Below are 19,315 nucleotides of genomic sequence, written 5' to 3'. Positions count from 1 at the left end.
TGGTGAGAAATTTCGCGTGGCAGACCGGTTCAACCCAAAACCCATGATGTGCATGGCTCTCGATCCCTCTTTTGAATTCATCTGATCTACGGCGTTCCCCTTTGGTGTATGTTGCAGCACATGGACAGGAAAAGGACACAGAGTTCCTGCCTTTTCTTGAACTTTGGCTAGCTCTTTGTCACACTTGACAGCAGGAAAGGGACACCCTAGGGCGTCCACAATGTTACGTAGCGAGCTTACGTGGAGGTGAGAGATAAAAGCAAAGATTATTTTATATATTTTTATTTTTTATATATTATTGGACCCACATGCTTCATTCTCATATTTTTGGACTACGTTAAATAGATCAGATATTTATTCGTTATTAGGGGCTAGTCTCTTTCCTACCTTTTCCATATCCATGTAGCCAAATAGCAAGCTGTGGATGCCATTAGGGGTCTAACACTGTAGCATTTTATACAACTGTTCAGTTGAAGTGACAAGAGAGGATGAATAATGTGCTAGTCAAAATATACTCTTTGTCCGTAAAAAAATGCAATTCTCGCTTTTGAGAAGTCATGCTATTTGAACTTTGACTGAATTTATATAAAAAAAATATACTGATACAAAATAAATAACATTAGATTAGTTATAGTCAAGACATTTGAATTTTGACCAAATTTATATTAAAAATATTAACATTCATGATACGAAATTGGTACCATTGATACCATCAGATTAGTTTAGTTATATAATATATTTTCATAATAAATTTATTTAGAGATATAAATATTAATAATGTTTACTATAAATTTAGTTAAACTTAGAATAGTTTTTACCGATATGGTTTCTATAGAGGGAGTATATGTTCTGTCAATTCCTCGATAGATGTTCTGGTGGCCTTGTGCCCAAACGAGCTTATCTGCTTCCAATAGCAGTAGGGCCAAGAGGTCTCTGGTCTAAAAGACTTCTCACAATTAATCATCGATTTTCATAAAAGCCTTTACTTAATCTAGGAATCACTTTTCAGTGTAGTGGCGATATGATTCATATGTACATCAGGATTCAAATTCTGGTGCCCACAATTTTAGGAATAATTGAGTGTCTCAAATGGTTATTTGCAGTCGTTGCATTTTTTTCTCGAATACAAAAAAGGTTTGTGCATCTTTGTATTAAAATTGAAAAATAATGAAAGTTACAACGACGTGCCACGAACATGGCACACTAGAGTGTGTGTTGGGTTGTTGGAGGGGGGGAGGGGGGAGGGGTGTTAGTGTTATACAATTAGCTTTGCCCTCCCTAACGTAAGAAGATTATAGGGTACATTTCAAACTATGCGCACTATTAAACCGCACTTCCAACTGTGTGCATTCATTCCAAATATAATGAGAACTAAGATTCTTAATCCAACTCAATCTATCTTTCAAATTGAGTATATGGGTATGTTGATGGTGCTGTCGGCGTCATTCTTACCATCGAACCTAAGGCTACACATTTTGGATAAAAAGTATTTTTAGAGTATTAATACCGGATAATAATATAGCTTTACAAAATACTTTGTTTTTTTTAAAGATGTTGGGTGTTTAGATACAACATGCATTGTAGTTTTTAAAATCACGGTTTTGTCAAAAACCATAGGTTTTTTTGGAGTTTCTAAAACTCCACTCTCGACCTCCCTTTTTTTAAACCACGTTTTGTATGTCTCTAGATAATAAAATCATAATTTCGTAATGTCACATTTTCTAAAACTATATCCATCCTAATATGCCCTAAATGTGTAAAGAAAAAGCAGGAGTTTGAGGTAGTTACAAAACATTCTGTCTTTTAAATATTATTATGTTTTTTTCATATTGGAATGTCTCGCACTCGGAATTTTGAAATCTACATACCATTGGTGGCGATTTCTTTTTTAATTAAAAAGCTTGTTACAACCAGAAATATGAAATTGTGGTAAAAGGAAAGAAAGAAAATGTTGCATATGTGTATCTATCAAGAGAGTACTGTGCCACGTGTGCGTTGATACGCCCGCCCAACAAGTACGCAGCAAGTTCATGCTTTGTTCCCACTTCATGATCTGACGACGGGGAGCCAATAATAGAGCTCAAGTTTTCTACTCCACTTTATCTCTGTCTGTCCTGCTCACTCAAGATCGAGGATGAATTGAAGGTGACTAGATGATGGCTCAGGGATGTTCTTCCTTTACAAAAGGCCCTTCCATTTTCTACATATTAATTCCACATTGAAGCTCAGCTGCTCTAATCTTCTCTCGCACCTCCTGCATGCTTTTTTCAATCTCTTTTGTCAAGTTGCAGAGGATTGAAGATAAACTGCAGCCGCTCCTTTTTGCAGCCATGAAGTTTCCAAACGAATATGCTAATAATGCTGGTGCCATAGTCCACCTATACTGCAGATGATAATATTGTTTCTAACCAAGGGAAAAGCCCCTCGCCAAGGTTCCTTCAGTATCCACAAATAGAAGGTGTAAGTTGGTGACAATATTAATGTCATGTATATCCAACCATAGTTAGGTGCTGACAAGGTTCTAGAGCCTCATTAGTAGTTTCGGAGCCCAGCCTCCTAATAGCATCTCCAAGAGTTTCGAAAACACTCCCAATCTTGATTTTTTATTAGCAAGATTAAAAAACCATTGTCCAACAAATCCCTATCTTAACTCCTTATCTTTCCACACTTGGTAAAATTTGACTCAATTGCGTGGAAATATACCAGCGCATTTTTTACTGAAGTCAGCAAGGAAACTCTAGCCTATTTTTTTCATTTTTAATAATGCAGACCTGTTTAAATTCGTTTCCACGGGGAGTCGAACCCAGGTCTGCTGGTGCTACTTAGGTATTCTAACCACTAGGCTAAAGGCCCTTTCGCATATACTAGCGCATTGATCAGCCAGTTTGCAGGGTGGAAGGATGTGGGAAGAATATGGAGTAGGACAAGATTCTCAGTGAAAATATATAAGAGAGATTGAAAGTATAAAAGTGGTTAGAATGATTTGAAAAAAGTCTGGGATTTATGCAAAATTGTCTCCTATATTTTAGGAGCTAGGAAGCCCGAAAAATGTGCCACCAACTCTTTTTAGCCACTTGGAAAACTCATTGAGTTACCATTTATTTATTTATTTATTTATTTATTTATTTATTTATTGTACTGTTGGACAGATGCTCTAAAACTAGTACCTTGAAGAAAGGACTAGTAGTATCCCTTTTATTTTCATTTTATTTTCCAAATAAAGAGAGGGAGTACGTTGCCAAAACGAAGATTAAAAAAGAAGAGTAATTATAAAGGGAACCATCGTTGTTTGTTTTTCAAATGAACCTCATTAGCATTAGTTTTGTAAGCATATGGGCTCCTAGGTAAGTGGTAAGTCTTTCAGTGATTAATAACAACGTAGTTATAACTAACAAATTTATTCTAAAGGAACAATTTGAGTTAGACCATAATGGTATTGGGTTTGTAAGTAGGGATGGAACAAGCCACCCTAACCCTCGTGTGAACAAGGGAGCCCCCCCCTATCACCCACCCACCCACCACAACCCCCTCACCCAACAATTTTTTTCTGTGTATGGAGATGGGGAAGGGGAAATGGTAAAGAAGAAGAGAAAGAGGAAGAAGAGAAAGAAAAGACTATTAGTGTGCATCGGATCATTCGGTGCTCAGGTGTTTCTAGGATTTTTGGTAGTGACTACTCTTCAACTTCGAACCTACTTATTAAGTGACTCTTGGCTACCTGAGCAATACTGAAAGGTCCTAAATGGCTAGGGGTGAATAGTCAATAAAAATTCTCTATAAAACACTAGAGCAAGTTGTTAGTAACCTAAATGGCAAAATGCAAATTTGCTCTAGCTGTATATGGGTTGCAAGCCGCCTACACCAACAATTCTAGTTGCTAATATCACTAGGCACAAACAAATACTATGCTAGTGTTCTTTACAACTAGTGAACAAGCTAGCAAAGATAAAAACAACTGGTTGCAACTACGCTAAACAAAGCAACTGGATACGGCTAGCTGTAACTAAAAACTGCTAGTTACAACTAGTTTGCAAGAATATAAAGATGTGAGTGATAATTATACCGCAGTGTAGGGGATGAACCAATCACAATATGAATGCAAATTCATCATCGGGAGAATACCAATGGACAAGAGACGAGCAATTTTTCTCCCGAGGTTTACGTACTTACCGATCATCCTAGGCATTTGGTACTTTGGTTCGGTTTAGTACTTCGGTTCTTATGGAAATTTGGTTCCTCGGAGAATAGGTACCGATCGATTCCTTCTAAAAATCGGGACCAAGGAAATTCGGTTTCGGTATTTACCAAAAAATACCGAATTGGTCACATAAACATGTAATAGCAGGTTCAAAAGCTAATTTTGACATAATTTAGAAATGATTCATACAAAATAGTAGTGCCAAATACATACATATACAAGTTTACAAGATTATATGAGTAGAGTACCACATATACAAAATATAATAGACTAAAAATAGTGCTATTAATAATATAACCACAGTCAAACTTAGTACATTTTGGTAAACTCGGTTCCCCGAGGTAAAGTATTGAATTTACCTTGGTAAATTTGGTTCATAAAAATTAGAAACCGAACAAGGTACCGAAAAATTCCAATGAATCATAAAAGCTCTTAAATAAGGATTGGAAGCATGTTGAAGAACATTTTCAGAAGAAGTTGAATTGTTGGAGGAGTAAATTGTTGTCAATAGGAGGAAGGCTAGTCCTACTTAATTCTGTTTTAAGTAGTCTTCCTTTGTTCATGCTTTTCTTTTTCGAATTACCAAAACAGGTTCTAAAAAAGTTAGATTATTTTATATTCCGTTTTTTTGGTAGAGCAATGACCACAAGAAGAAATATACATTGCCTAAATGGGAGGTAGTCTATACACCGAGAGATCAAGGGGGGGGGGGTTGGGTGTCTTAAATTTAGATGTTCAAAATAAGTGTCTCATAAGCAAATGGCTTTTAGGTTTCTGAATGAAGAAGGGGTTTGGCAACAACTACTTAGGAATAAGTATTTAAAAAATAAAACCCTATCACAGGTTCAACACGTGCCTGGGGATTCTTAATTTTGGACTGGCCTTATGAAGGTCGAGGATGAATTCCTTTCATTGGGCAAGTTTGAACTAGGTGATGGCTCTTAGGTGCAATTTTGGAAGGATGCGTGGATAAAACCACGCCTTTTAAAATCAATCTTTCCAACGTTATTTAATATTGTTAGGAAAAAAAGGGCATTTGTAAGGATGGTATTATCTATAATACCGTTAAATGTGGCCTTTCGAAGATCCCTGGTAGGTGTTAATTTTACAAGCATGACACGAAGTGGTTGCTATGGTGGCTAATGTACAACTAACAAGCCATACGATATGAAGTTATACCATATAACACTTTAATATGGAAATTGAAGCTACCTCTTAAAATCAAAGTTTTCTTGTGGTATTTGTACAAAGGAGTTATTTTAAAAAAAAATAATTTAGCGAGAGAACAATGGCAAGGAGATAGGAAATGTTGTTTTTGTTCTTCTAAGGAGTCGATACAACATCTTCTCTTTGATTGTCATTTTGCAAAATTTGTTTGGCGAACTATTCATATCTCCTTTAATTTACCTCCTCCAACTGGTATACATAATACGTTTACAAATTGGTTACATGGGTTTAATAGAAAGTTAAATTCCAAAATTCTAGTGGGTGCGAGTGCAATCTGCTGGGTGTTATAGTTGACTCAAAATGAATTGGCTAGCATTTTTTCTAGATTTCTTATGGAATTTAACGACATTATTTTTCAGTGGTAGATTACGTATGCGGAGACAGCAGTGTATCTTTGGTGGTTGTCATTTTTTTCGAAGGTGCACATAAGAGTAGCTTATGCGAGTGCATTTATAGAGGTGAAGTGTATGCGTGTATAAGTGTTGCTGATTCAAAAAAAAAAAGATGATAATTAGAGGCAAAGGGGAGTAACTTTTTGGGATCGCAGAAGACAAAGCCGGGTATTAGTAAAAAGAAGTGCTAAAATGCAAAACAGTGATGGCCTTGTCTCACGTGTGAAAGGATCAAGAAAGGACCAAGACCCATTTGTTCTTTGGTTCGTTACAGGTAAAAGGTTCTATACCTATTTTTAGTCTTCTCCAACAACAAGACCTAAAAGACAACACTCTCTGCAAATGAGTCTCGATGAGAGATGATACCTAAATTTGGGTTATGTCTCTCCTAATACCTAAAATGAGTCTTCTGTATGGGTATTCTGTTGGAAGCTAGAGTTATTGTGTTGGAGATCTATTTTAGATTTGGGTTCCGAAATAGGTCTACTGTTGGAGACAGCCTGCACGTGCCTACACTTTTCATCGACATGTCCCCACCCAACTGAACTTAAAAAAGGTTTTGGATTTTAATACTGTAGTATTTTTGTTTTTATTTGATAAATATTGTCTAATCATAGAGTAACTAGGCTTAAAAGATTTGTCTCGTGATTTACATGTAAACTGTGTAATTAGTTTTTGTTTTCGTCTATATTTAATGCTCCATGTATGTACCATAAGATTCGATGTGATGGAGAATTTTGAAAAGTTCTTGCTTTTTTGGGTGAACAGGCCTTGTTTAGTTTCAAAAAAATTTGTAAAATGAATACTGTAGCACTTTCGTTTGTATTTGACAAATATTATCCAATCATAGACTAACTAGACTCACAAAATTTGTTTCGTAAATTACAAATAAACTGTGTAATTAGTTATTTCTTTTATCTATATTTAATGCTTCATGTATATGCCACAAGATTCGATGTGATAGAGAATCTGAAAAATTTTGCAAAATTTTTTGGAACTAGGTCTTGTTTACTTCTACCCAAGAACCCAAAATTTTTCAATATTCTCCATCACATCGAATCTTTAGACGCATGCATGGAATATTAATATAAACAAAAATAAAAACTAATTGCACAATTTGGTCGAAATTTACGAGACGAATCTTTTGAGCCTAGTTAGCCCATGGTTGGACAATAATTACCACGAACAAACGAAATTGCTACAGTGTCACGAATTTTTTTCTTCTACAACTAAACACGGCCAACAAGGCCTAAATAAGGCCTTAGCATGCAAGGCGTTTTAAATGTGACGGCGCGTACGACACTTGTTTAGACAAATGTGCTGCATTTGTAGATCGTCATGTCTGAAGTCTGATGAGCATTGGCTAAAACGTGAAAACTTCGAAGCGCTTTAGGCTAAAAATTCAAGTTCCTTCTTTTTAGATCCTGAAACTTTCACGAAAAGAAACCTCGCTCCTGTCTAATCATCTCTATTTGAAGCAGTCGTATGTTAATATTAGCTAGTTCAAAGTAAACTGAGATGGTGCTTTCAACCCTGAAACCAAGGTGGACGGCTGGGGCTTATTGTTGTTCTCAATGGTGACGCCAGACAGCGAGGTTCTGCTCTGGTAGGCAGAGGATTGAGCATCTGATTATCGACGCCTTGCAAGCATAAATCATTGCAAGTCAGCAATTGACAGGCTCATTATATTGTCGAGGCTGATGACTAAAGTGAAGCAGGCGATGAACTCCATGGACTGTGATTTGCATCCGTCGGACAGGTTCATCAGGGAATTCAAAAGGATCGGAGCAAATGTCAGAATTTCTTTTCTTTGTGCTTCCTCCTTGTCCTTAGATCGTGTAATGTAGCGCATGTGTTAGCAGAATAGCAGCGCCTGGTTGTGCATTAATTTCGAAAGATCACATCACATACTCCCTTTGTTCCTGAAAATTTTAATTCCTAGAATATGAGTAAGTCAATTTTTTTAAAAATTTGATGAATGTTATATAATTTGTTTGGCTGATAAGCCATGACAGAAAGTATTATTAGCTGATTTATTATGAGAGAAAAATATTACTGAATGGCTTGCAGATTCGGCTGATAAGGTCAAACGAACAAACAATATCTATGACATAAAATAATTATTTTATAAAAATATATTATATAATAAATCTAATGGTACTAATGTGGTATCATAAATCTTAGCGTTTTTTTTCTAGAAATTTAGTAAAAAGTTAAAAAGTTTAACTTAAGATAACTTTAGAAATTGAAGATTTTAAGAACAGAGGTAGTAGTTTCTTTATGATATTTAGAGTCAGATATGGGTAATGTTGGATGCGTCAAATATTGATAGCTATATCATAAATGTACTAGAAATTCAACTTTGAGTACTCGGTATAGATATAGTGGATGTTAAATGTCTGAAACTATATCGGCTTATTCAAAGAGGGTTTCAACTCTTTCGGAACGCACAGATATTTGTCCCATTTTCATTTATAGTCCCAAAACTGAAAGCATAACACTAGCACGGTTCGCACTGATGACAATAGTACTAAGGCCAGTCTGGCCTGATGCATATGGTCATCTGTAGGGGAAAAAAATGCCATCCAGGAACGACATTATTGTCGGCTATGTACATTTTTTAGACGAAAGAATCACTACTACAGTCAAGCACAGTAGGGACGGTTAAATATGCTCTGTAAGGGCGGCTGGTCTAACCGCCCTTATGCAAACGCTCTTACAGTGTATTCCACTGTAAGAGCGGTTCAACACCAGCCGCCCTTACAGTGGTCCACTGTAAGGACGGCTGGGAACACCAGCCCTTACTAGTGACCACTGTAAGAGCGGCTCGTGTTGAACCCCCCTTACAGTGGAATTCACTGTAAGAGCGGCTCAATCTAGAGCCGCCCTTACAGTTAGTTTTCAGCATTAAAAAAAATAAAAATTATAATAATCAAATAGAAGAGTCATATGCTGACTGCTCTATTTGATTATTGTAATTTTTATTTTATTTTTTGCTGAAAATTAACAAATCCAATCTAACCATAACACAACATATATATAATATCAAAGCTGACCACATCACAACACAAACATCAAAATCAAGTTCCATCATCAAATTTACAAATTCAAAAGTTGTATCATAACAAGTTCCACAAGTTTGTCAAATCCACAAGTCCAACAAGTTTCACTCTTTGTACAGATCTAAAAATCCATGAAGAAATCTATTATACTAGCTAGCTAGATTTGCAATCAAAATCCATCACTGAAGAGCAAGAAATAAGATCCTTGCCTTACAAGCTCAGGCTTGTAGAAGATCAATGGTGGCCTCGTCCTACATCTGGCTCAACTCTAGCAACAGTAGATCTCTGGCTTCCTGTGTTTAGAGGTGCAAAGAAATAAGAACTCAACAGTAGATCTCAAACAACCAAATCCTACTAGCATTACACAATGGATGATTCCATATGCTTGTTACTACATTAAGATGAAAATATTGTGACATGCTCTTTCAGTTTGCACTCAGAGGCACCAATGAATATGCGCTCCTAAGTTCCCTGTTTGATCCTACCTAGATGAGATAAAAACTTTAAACAAATACAACCATTTGATGATATCGTCTAAAACCAAGTTGACAAAGAAAGCAGGCAGTATGTGCTTTCCTAAAAAGCAGGGCATACCTTTATATATAAAAAAACAAGAATGTAGACAAATGTAAACATGTAATAGCCAAGAGAAAAATAATGGAAATATGCAAGTTAAGTAGATGAATGCTAGTATATGGTAGTTAACTTTCTAGAAATTTTATTTGAGCACAATGCAACTGAAAAGAGATAGCTGATAGTTGCAAGGCCTCACTACATGGTCAATTGCAGGGTCGGATCCAGGGTACATAGTTATTGATGTCACTAGTGTTAGAAACATGATTATTAGTATTGTTTTCTCATAACTCAATAGTAATATAGCCATGAATTTGTAGAATTTAATGCTGTCAAGTGAGAGCACAAAAAGACCCTGGTTCTGATGCTACTCAATTGCACAGAGATGCTTACTTAAATGGCATCACAGGAAAAACATGTTGTCCAACAAAATGTAAGAAACAGAAATAAATCAGCTTTAATTTTAAACATGTGTTAATGCTTCAAAAAACCTGGCAGTAAACTAAAAGCATCGCCTGTGCTCCAAGCAGTTGATCCTGAATATACCTCATATGTCACTATCCCACTAGAGGTTGCTGGTTGACGCAGTGTTGCCGTACACAGAGCGCCGTTTGCTCAAATTATGCATGTAGTGTGCGGGCCTTGTTGAGAAAAGGCCATAATTTTGGACGCAACATCCTGAAAATACAGAGATAATTTCGTGCATAATCTCTCATTAGATTGTCAGTGATACAGTACAACAAAATAGCAGGCTCAAAAAACACCAAGCCATGGATGCCAAGATAGAATCTACAGAACATTCTCCAAAATTTGTAAAATTATCCACTGAGCAATATGTTATACTTACTATACTAATGAATTCTGTAATATGTTGAACAAATGTGTCCTAATTTATTGATGGAACCGAAAACATGGGAAGTTTCACAACAGTTAACAGCAAGAGAAAAAGGTATAAAAGGATAATGCTAAAAATGCTGAAAAGACCATGCAATAAATGTTTTGAGCTTATTCTAGAAGGGAAAAAAGGCATATGGCTCTCTCTTGTTGCTCCTTTATTAGATACAGGCTCTCTCTTGTAGCAACAGCTAGATAATACACAGTGAATTTCTTTGACTAGGCCATGACTAGGATTAAAATATTGCAGGAAGAGAGTAGGGGTCTTGCCTCCATCGAAGTAGCAGCCACTTAGTTCCTGGCTCTTCACTCAAAGTTGAGGCCTTAGAATATTTGGTGAGGTTCATAGGGACACATTAGAATATTTCTTTTCCCTCTACTAAAAACACAAAGCCCCTTCCATGAGAAGAACCTCTGATTTGCTCTAGAGCAGCACAACAATTAGGTGCTCAATAATATTTTGGGCCAAGAAATATATGCTAACTATTATCAGAATAAGAACTAGCATTCCTTCTTTAGTAGAAAGCTACAATTGAAAATACTTGAGCCTTGGCTAAAACACTAACACAGGAACCTGTAAATCTAGAGCACATGAGCACTAAGGTATATATCTTTGAGTTACAAAGTTGCAGACTAGGTTAAAAAAATAAAGAAAGAACAGGAGGATGTGAGGGAGAAGGGAAAAGGGAGAAGGGAGAAGAACTCACTTTCAGATTACGGAGGGTTGTTGCTGGAGTCCAAATCCCCACACATCAGCATGCTCGGGCCTCCTTGGCTTGCCTGGGCGCCATGGCTGCCCAGCTCTGCACATCAGTGGAGCACGCCGTCGCCGCCACCCAACCTGCACACATCACATAGAAAGAAATCGATCGGGGGAAATCAATATATATCAACCATACTCCGTATAGATTGATTCTGGAGTAGAAATTCTTGGAATCCCCCAGCCACGGTTGTCGATCTGGTGGGGATATCTTGAAATCCATGGATAGCAGAAGGGGAAAAGAAAGAGGAAGAAGATTGAGAGATCACACAAGACTAGAGGGGGGGCGGCATCGTGCCTTTGAGATGCAAGGCATCAGGATGCGGCAGTGAGAGGTGGCGCATGACGGCAGGAAGATGGATAAGACTAGGGAGGGGATTTAGGGTTTGGGGCTGTATATATACGTCCCCAGAAGTTGAGTCTAGTGGGCCGTCGGGTTGGGCCTGCTGGGCCGGTTTAGTAGCAATTGGTATATATATATATATATATATATATATATATATATATATATATATATATATATATATATATATATATATATATATATATATATATATATATATATATATATATATATACCAATTTAATATAGGATATATTTATATGCCAATTTAATATATGATATATTTATATCATAATTATAAACTATTTCATATATATATATATATAGTTATTTTTATGATATATTTATATATGTAATTTCAAAGTTTATTTTTTAGAAAAAATATAAAAAATGCATGTAAAATATTTGATTTGGTCAAACAATGAAAAATAAAACACTAAATGACCTCAGATAATTTTTTTAGTATTTACAAAATAAAACTCATCAAGATCTAAATTTTTGTAATTGTCAACTTTTTATTTGACAAAGTTTGAACCATTCAAATTTTGAATTTTGAAATTTTGACACCTCTAGACCAGTTTTTGAAACCCTAGATGATATCAACTCGAAAAGTCATAAATATCAAGATTAGTCCATTCATTAAGATCTACATTTGATCATAGATCATTTTTGCATTTGCCAAAGTGTTAGGAAAGTGTAGTTCTAAATCCACAAGTCTCACATATAATTTCATAAAGTCTATATGTGATTCAGGACTTTGCGACTAGTGTTTACTAACACTTTCTCAAATGAAAAAATGAGTTATGTATCAAATGTAGATCTTGATAAGTTCTAACACCCTTGTATTTAAAAATTTTTCATTTGAAGTCATTTAGTGCCTCATTTGATCAAGTTTGACCAAGTCACATCTTGAATTTTAAAAACAAGTGACTAGAGTTTACTAAAACTTTTCCAAATGGTAAAATTAACTATGTATAGAATGTGGATATTAATGAGTTCTAACACCTTTGTATTCAAAAGGTTTTCATTTGAGGTCAGTTAGTGCCTCATTTGACCAGGTTTGACCAAGTCAAATCTTGAATTTTAACAAAAAGACGCTTTGACTGAACCGTAGATGATCTCAACTACAAAAATAGTGAATACAAAGAATGTACAGATCATCAAGATCTACATTTGGTGTAATAGCCAACTTCTCATTTGACAATGTTTGGACCACTCAAATTTTGAATTTTGAAATTTTCACAGCTACATGCCAGTTTTTGAAACCATAGATGGTCTCAACTTGCAAAGTAATGAATACCAATATTGGTCCACTCAGCAATATCTATATTTGATACATAGATCATTTTTGCATTTGACAAAGTGTTAGGAAAGTGTAGTTCTAAATCCACAAGTCTCACATATAGTTTCATAAAGTCTATGTGAGATTGACTTTGCGACTAGTGTTTACTAACACTTTCTCAAATGCAAAAATGAGCTATGTATCAAATGTAGATCTTGATAAGTTCTAACACCCTTGTATTCAAAAGTTTTTAATTTGAAGTCATTTAGTGCCTCATTTGACAAGTCACATCTTGAATTTTAAAAACAAATGACTAGAGTGTACTGAAACTTTTCCAAATGGTAAAATTAATTATGTATAGAATGTGGATATTAATGAGTTCTAACACCTTTGTATTCAAAAGGTTTTCATTTGAGGTAAGTTAGTGCCTCATTTGACCAAGTTTGACCAAGCCAAATCTTGAATTTTAACAAAAAGACGCTTTGACTGAACCCTAGATAATCTCAACTACAAAAATAGTGAATACAAAGAATGTAAAGATCATCAAGATCTACATTTAGTGTAATAGGCAACTTCTCATTTGACAAAGTTTGGACCACTCAAATTTTGAATTTTGAAATTTTCACACCAAATGCCAGTTTTTGAAACCCTAGATGGTCTCAACTTGAAAAGTCATGAATACCAATATTGGTCCATTCATCAAGATCTACATTTGATACATAGATCATTTTTGCATTTGACAAAGTGTTAGGAAAGTGTAGTTCTAAATCCACAAGTCTCACATATAGTTTCATAAAGTCTTTGTGAGATTTAGGACTTTGCGACTAGTGTTTACTAACACTTTCTCAAATGCAAAAATGAGCTATGTATCAAATGTAGATCTTGATAAGTTTTAACACCCTTGTATTCAAAAGTTTTTCATTTGAAGTCATTTAGTGCCTCATTTGACCAAGTTTGGCCAAGTCACATCTTGGATTTTAAAAACAAGTGACTAGAGTGTACTCCAACTTTTCCAAATGGTAAAATTAATTATGTATATAATGTGGATATTAATGAGTTCTAAAACCTTTGTATTCAAAAGGTTTTCATTTGAGGGAAGTTAGTGGCTCATTTGACCAGGTTTGACCAAGTCAAATCTTGGATTTTAACAAAAAGACGCTTTGACTGAACCCTAGATGATCTTAACTACAAAAATAATGAATACAAAGAATGTAAAGATGATCAAGATCTTCATTTGGTGTAATAGGCAACTTCTTATTTGATAAAGTTTGGACCACTCAAATTTTGAATTTTGAAATTTTCACACCAAATGTCAGTTTTCAAAACCCTAGATGGTCTCAACTTGAAAAGTCAAGAATACCAATATTGGTCCACTCATCAAGATCTACATTTGATACATAGATCATTTTTGCATTTGACAAAGTGTTAGGAAAGTGTAGTTCTAAATCCACAAGTCTCACATATAGTTTCATAAAGTCTATGTGTGATTCAGGACTTTGCGACTAGTGTTTACTAACACTTTCTCAAATGCAAAAATGAGCTATGTATCAAATGTAGATCTTGATAAGTTCTAACACCCCTGTATTCAAAAGTTTTCCATTTGAAGTCATTTAGTGCCTCATTTGACCAAGTTTGGCCAAGTCACATATTGGATTTTAAAAACAAGTGACTAGAGTGTACTACAACTTTTCCAAATGGTAAAATTAACTATGTATAGAATGTGGATATTAATGAGTTCTAACACGTTTGTATTCAAAAGGTTTTCATTTGAGGGCAGTTAGTGCCTCATTTGACCAGGTTTGACCAAGTCAAATCTTGGATTTTAACAAAAAGACGCTTTGACTGAACCCTAGATGATCTCAACTACAAAAATAATGAATACAAAGAAGGTAGAGATCATCAAGATCTACATTTGGTGTAATAGGCAACTTCTTATTTGACAAAGTTTCGACCACTCAAATTTTGAATTTTGAAATTTTCACACCAAATGCCAGTTTTCGAAACCCTAGATGGTCTCAACTTGAAAAGTCATGAATACCAATATTGGTCCACTCATCAAGATCTACATTTGATACATAGATCATTTTTGCATTTGACAAAGTGTTAGGAAAGTGTAGTTCTAAATCCACAAGTCTCACATATAGTTTCATAAAGTCTGTGAGATTCAGGACTTTGCGACTAGTGTTTACTAACACTTTCTCAAATGCAAAAATGAGCTATGTATCAAATGTAGATCTTGATAAGTTCTAACACCCCTGTATTCAAAAGTTTTCCATTTGAAGTCATTTAGTGCCTCATTTGACCAAGTTTGGCCAAGTCACATATTGGATTTTAAAAACAAGTGACTAGAGTGTACTACAACTTTTCCAAATGGTAAAATTAACTATGTATAGAATGTGGATATTAATGAGTTCTAACACGTTTGTATTCAAAAGGTTTTCATTTGAGGGCAGTTAGTGCGTCATTTGACCAGGTTTGACCAAGTCAAATCTTGGATTTTAACAAAAAGACGCTTTGACTGAACCCTAGATGATCTCAACTACAAAAATAATGAATACAAAGAAGGTAAAGATCATCAAGATCTACATTTGGTGTAATAGGCAACTTCTTATTTGACAAAGTTTCGACCACTCAAATTTTGAATTTTGAAATTTTCACACCAAATGCCAGTTTTCGAAACCCTAGATGGTCTCAACTTGAAAAGTCATGAATACCAATATTGGTCCACTCATCAAGATCTACATTTGATACATAGATCATTTTTGCATTTGACAAAGTGTTAGGAAAGTGTAGTTCTAAATCCACAAGTCTCACATATAGTTTCATACAGTCTATGTGAGATTCACGACTTTGCGACTAGTGTTTACTAACACTTTCTCAAATGCAAAAATGAGCTATGTATCAAATGTAGATCTTGATAAGTTCTAACACCCTTGTATTCAAAAGTTTTTCATTTGAAGTCATTTAGTGCCTCATTTGACCAAGTTTGGCCAAGTCACATCTTGGATTTTAAAAACAAGTGACTAGAGTTTACTAAAACTTTTCCAAATGGTAAAATTAACTGTGTATAGAATGTGGATATTAATGATTTCTAACACGTTTGTATTCGAAAGGTTTTCATTTGAGGTCAGTTAGTGCCTCATTTGACCAGGTTTGACCAAGTCAAATCTTGGATTTTAACAAAAAGACGCTTTGACTGAACCCTAGATGATCTCAACTACAAAAATAATGAATACAAAGAATGTCAAACTCATCAAGATCTACATTTTTTATAATGGTCAACTTTTCATTTGATAAAGTTTGGACCACTCAAATTTTGAATTTTTGAAATTTTCACAGCTACATGTCAGTTTTTGAAACCCTAGATATTCTCAACTTGCAAAGTCATGAATACCAATATTGGTCCACTCATCAATATCTACATTTCATACATAGATCATTTTTGCATTTGACAAAGTGTTAGGAAAGTGTAGTTCTAATTCCACAAGTCTCACATATAGTTTCATAAAGTCTATGTGTGATTCAGGACTTTGCGACTAGTGTTTACTAACACTTTCTCAAATGCAAAAATGAGCTATGTATCAAATGTAGATCTTGATAAGTTCTAACACCCTTGTATTCAAAAGTTTTCCATTTGAAGTCATTTAGTGCCTCATTTGACCAAGTTTGGCTAAGTCACATCTTGGATTTTAAAAACAAGTGACTAGGGTTTACTACAACTTTTCCAAATGGTAAAATTAACTATGTATAGAATGTGGATATTAATGAGTTCTAACACGTTTGTATTCAAAAGGTTTTCATTTGAGGGCAGTTAGTGCCTCATTTGACCAGGTTTGACCAAGTCAAATCTTGGATTTTAACAAAAAGACGCTTTGACTGAACCCTAGATGATCTCAACTACAAAAATAATGAATACAAAGAATGTCAAACTCATCAAGATCTACATTTGTTATAATGGTCAACTTTTCATTTGATAAAGTTTGGACCCCTCAGATTTTGTTTAAAATTTTGACAAGTTAAGACCAATTTTCGAAACCCTATATGTTCTCATCTTAGTTTTTTTTAAAACATGTGACTAGAGTTTACTAAAAATTTTCCAAATAGTAAAATGAACTATGTATAAAATGTAGATCTTGATGAGTTCTAACACATTTGTATTCAATTTTTTTCATTTGAGGTTATTTAGTGCCTCATTTAACCAAGTTTGTCCAGAACTAATGTAGGGGCGCTAGTGATTGAGCCACCTTGTGGCTAGTGTTTACTAACACTTTCTCAAATACAAAAATGAACTATGTAACAAATGTAGATCTTGATGAGTTGTACAATCTTAGTATTCAAAAATTTTTTATTTGAGATCATTTAGTGTCTCATTTGACCAATTTTGTCCAAAACTACTTTAGGGGAGGCTGATGATTGAGCCGCCCCTACAGTGGTTAACTATAAGGGCGGCTAGTGATCCAACCGCCCTTACTGTGACCCACCACTATAAGGGCGGCTGGTAACACCAGCCACCCTTACAGTGGTCACTGTAGGGGCGGCTGACCAGCTAAGGCCCACCCGAGCCACCGTAAGGGCGGCTCCAAAGCTAGCCGCCCCTATAGTGAAAGGGGATGGCGTTCTTTTAGTGCCTTTTTCACGTAGTGAATAATTGTGTATTAGATAATAGCTAAGTACATCATCATATTGTAAGTGCTCTGAAATACATTAAATATATCTAGAAAGTGATTTTCATTTAAATTGTACACACGCTGTGAATAACTCCGATGCAAATCTTGAATCCAAACCTATACGACGCTTTGTATGGATGACCGCACAAGCAAACACTTGGCAAAAGACCTGAGAACAGATATCCAACGTATGACGACCAATATTATTCCTACAGTCGGAGTTGAGAAACTTCTTCTTTCTTATATATCTTCCTCCTTCTTCTTCTTCTTCTTCTTCTTCTTCTTCTTCTTCTTCTTCTTCTTCTTCTTCTTTTTCTTCTTCTTCTTCTTCTTCTTCTTCTTCTTCTTCTTCTTCTTCTTCTTCTTCTTTTTCTTCTTTTTCTTCTTCTTCTTCTTCTTCTTCTTCTTCTTCTTCTTCTTCTTCTTTTCTTTCTGCCACTGAAGAGTGACGAAGACAAATTTAAAATTTATTCTCCTTAGTCTTTCATTGTGGCCATTATCTAACCACAAGAAAACAGAGAAAAGACTAGAGAAAATTATTCCATGGCGGCGATATCATCTTCGCCTTGATGTAATATTCGAAAAGAAAAGTCTCCATGTCGTTATGTCGATGAAGTTGCTGATGCCGTAGTTGTCGCCCTCATCTTCCATAGTGTTGCCATAGAGAAAACCATTCTACCTAGCCTCTCGCCGTCATCCTAATGATTCAATCTACTAGAAAACTTATTAGAAATAATGGATCCACTCCCTTCGACATCCGACGAGATACCGGAGGGGGAAGAGAGCAGGACCAGCAATGGTAAAAGACAGGGCGGCGGTGGCGCTAGGGTGCTATAGGTGAGTCGTGCGAGGGGCGTGAGCCGTGAGGCCTTGTGGGCACGACGAGAGCTTGGAGACCTTAGCACTAAGTAAAGTTGAACCAAAATTTGGCAAGTTTTGAGATCAAGCTGATTGTCGGCCATGCACTATGAAACCTCGATCTCTCCTAACTGTTGGATTGATTTAGAAAGACCATGACCAGTAGATACGTTAAGAACGACGTATATAAACGCCCCTCCAATATCTTCCCCTCCTCTCTCTCTCTTTCTTCGTCTTGGCAGCACAAACGCGCGACGTCGATCGGTGGCCCAAGCATGTTCTGGCGATGTGCAGTGGCATGGGCCCGCAGCTCGGCCAGGCTCGTGGCGGTGACGTAACCGTCAGCGTTCAGTGTGTTGTGCTCCGATCCTCATCTCTCTGTCACTGGATAGCGTAACCTTTCCGGTACTACTTGACACTCGTCTACGCACGTGCTCGTGGAAAGGTCCTCATGTGTGAAAAGTAGGCACGCTTGCTTTATCTGGTACGGTACCTCTTTTGCAAGGAACGAAATCCGGCCCAATAGTAGCAGCTGTATAAGATTTGGACATAAACACGGTCTCTACTGTATGTTTTCAAACTCTACTTGTTATCCCCCTATTTTAAAATATATAAATTTAAGTTATTCTAACTATTTCAAGTTTGGCCAAACTTATATAATACAACACTAACAGTTATGATATCAAATAAGTAGGGACTCGCTACCGGCGTTGAAGAAGGGGGGCAAGACAGACGTGCTGCTTCCTCACCATCACAGCCATGGAAGCCATCGAGGCTAAGGAGGACGAGGGTGGGCCTCCATGAACTCACACCACGAGTCGTTGCACGTTGTCGCCTACCAAGCCGACCGCCACAGTCACCGCGTCTAGGGCTATGGCCGACTTCTGCACGGTGGAGGCAGCAGCGACCACCATGGGAGGTGGAGTCGGGGAGGTTAGAAAAAAATAAAAATATTATGTTTTGATCCACTGACATATAGGGTCTACCTATAAGGAAGAATAATGGGGTTAAATTATTGAGGAACTGTAAAAGCATCTCCCCTTTAATCATGGAAATGTT

At 36.0% G+C, this 19,315-nt stretch overlaps 1 long non-coding RNA gene across 1 annotated transcript; it reads right to left on the bottom strand.

The window, feature by feature from the left end:
* On the bottom strand, positions 8,856–11,463 carry LOC110435538. The gene is made up of 3 exons (XR_002453259.1): positions 11,054–11,463; positions 9,999–10,130; positions 8,856–9,172 (listed from the first exon to the last, which is right to left on the bottom strand). It is a non-coding gene; the product is annotated as an uncharacterized LOC110435538 (long non-coding RNA).

This window comes from Sorghum bicolor, chromosome 5, assembly GCF_000003195.3.
Source record: "Sorghum bicolor cultivar BTx623 chromosome 5, Sorghum_bicolor_NCBIv3, whole genome shotgun sequence".
Classification (NCBI taxonomy): domain Eukaryota; kingdom Viridiplantae; phylum Streptophyta; class Magnoliopsida; order Poales; family Poaceae; genus Sorghum; species Sorghum bicolor.
This window is presented reverse-complemented; position numbering and strand designations above follow the sequence as displayed.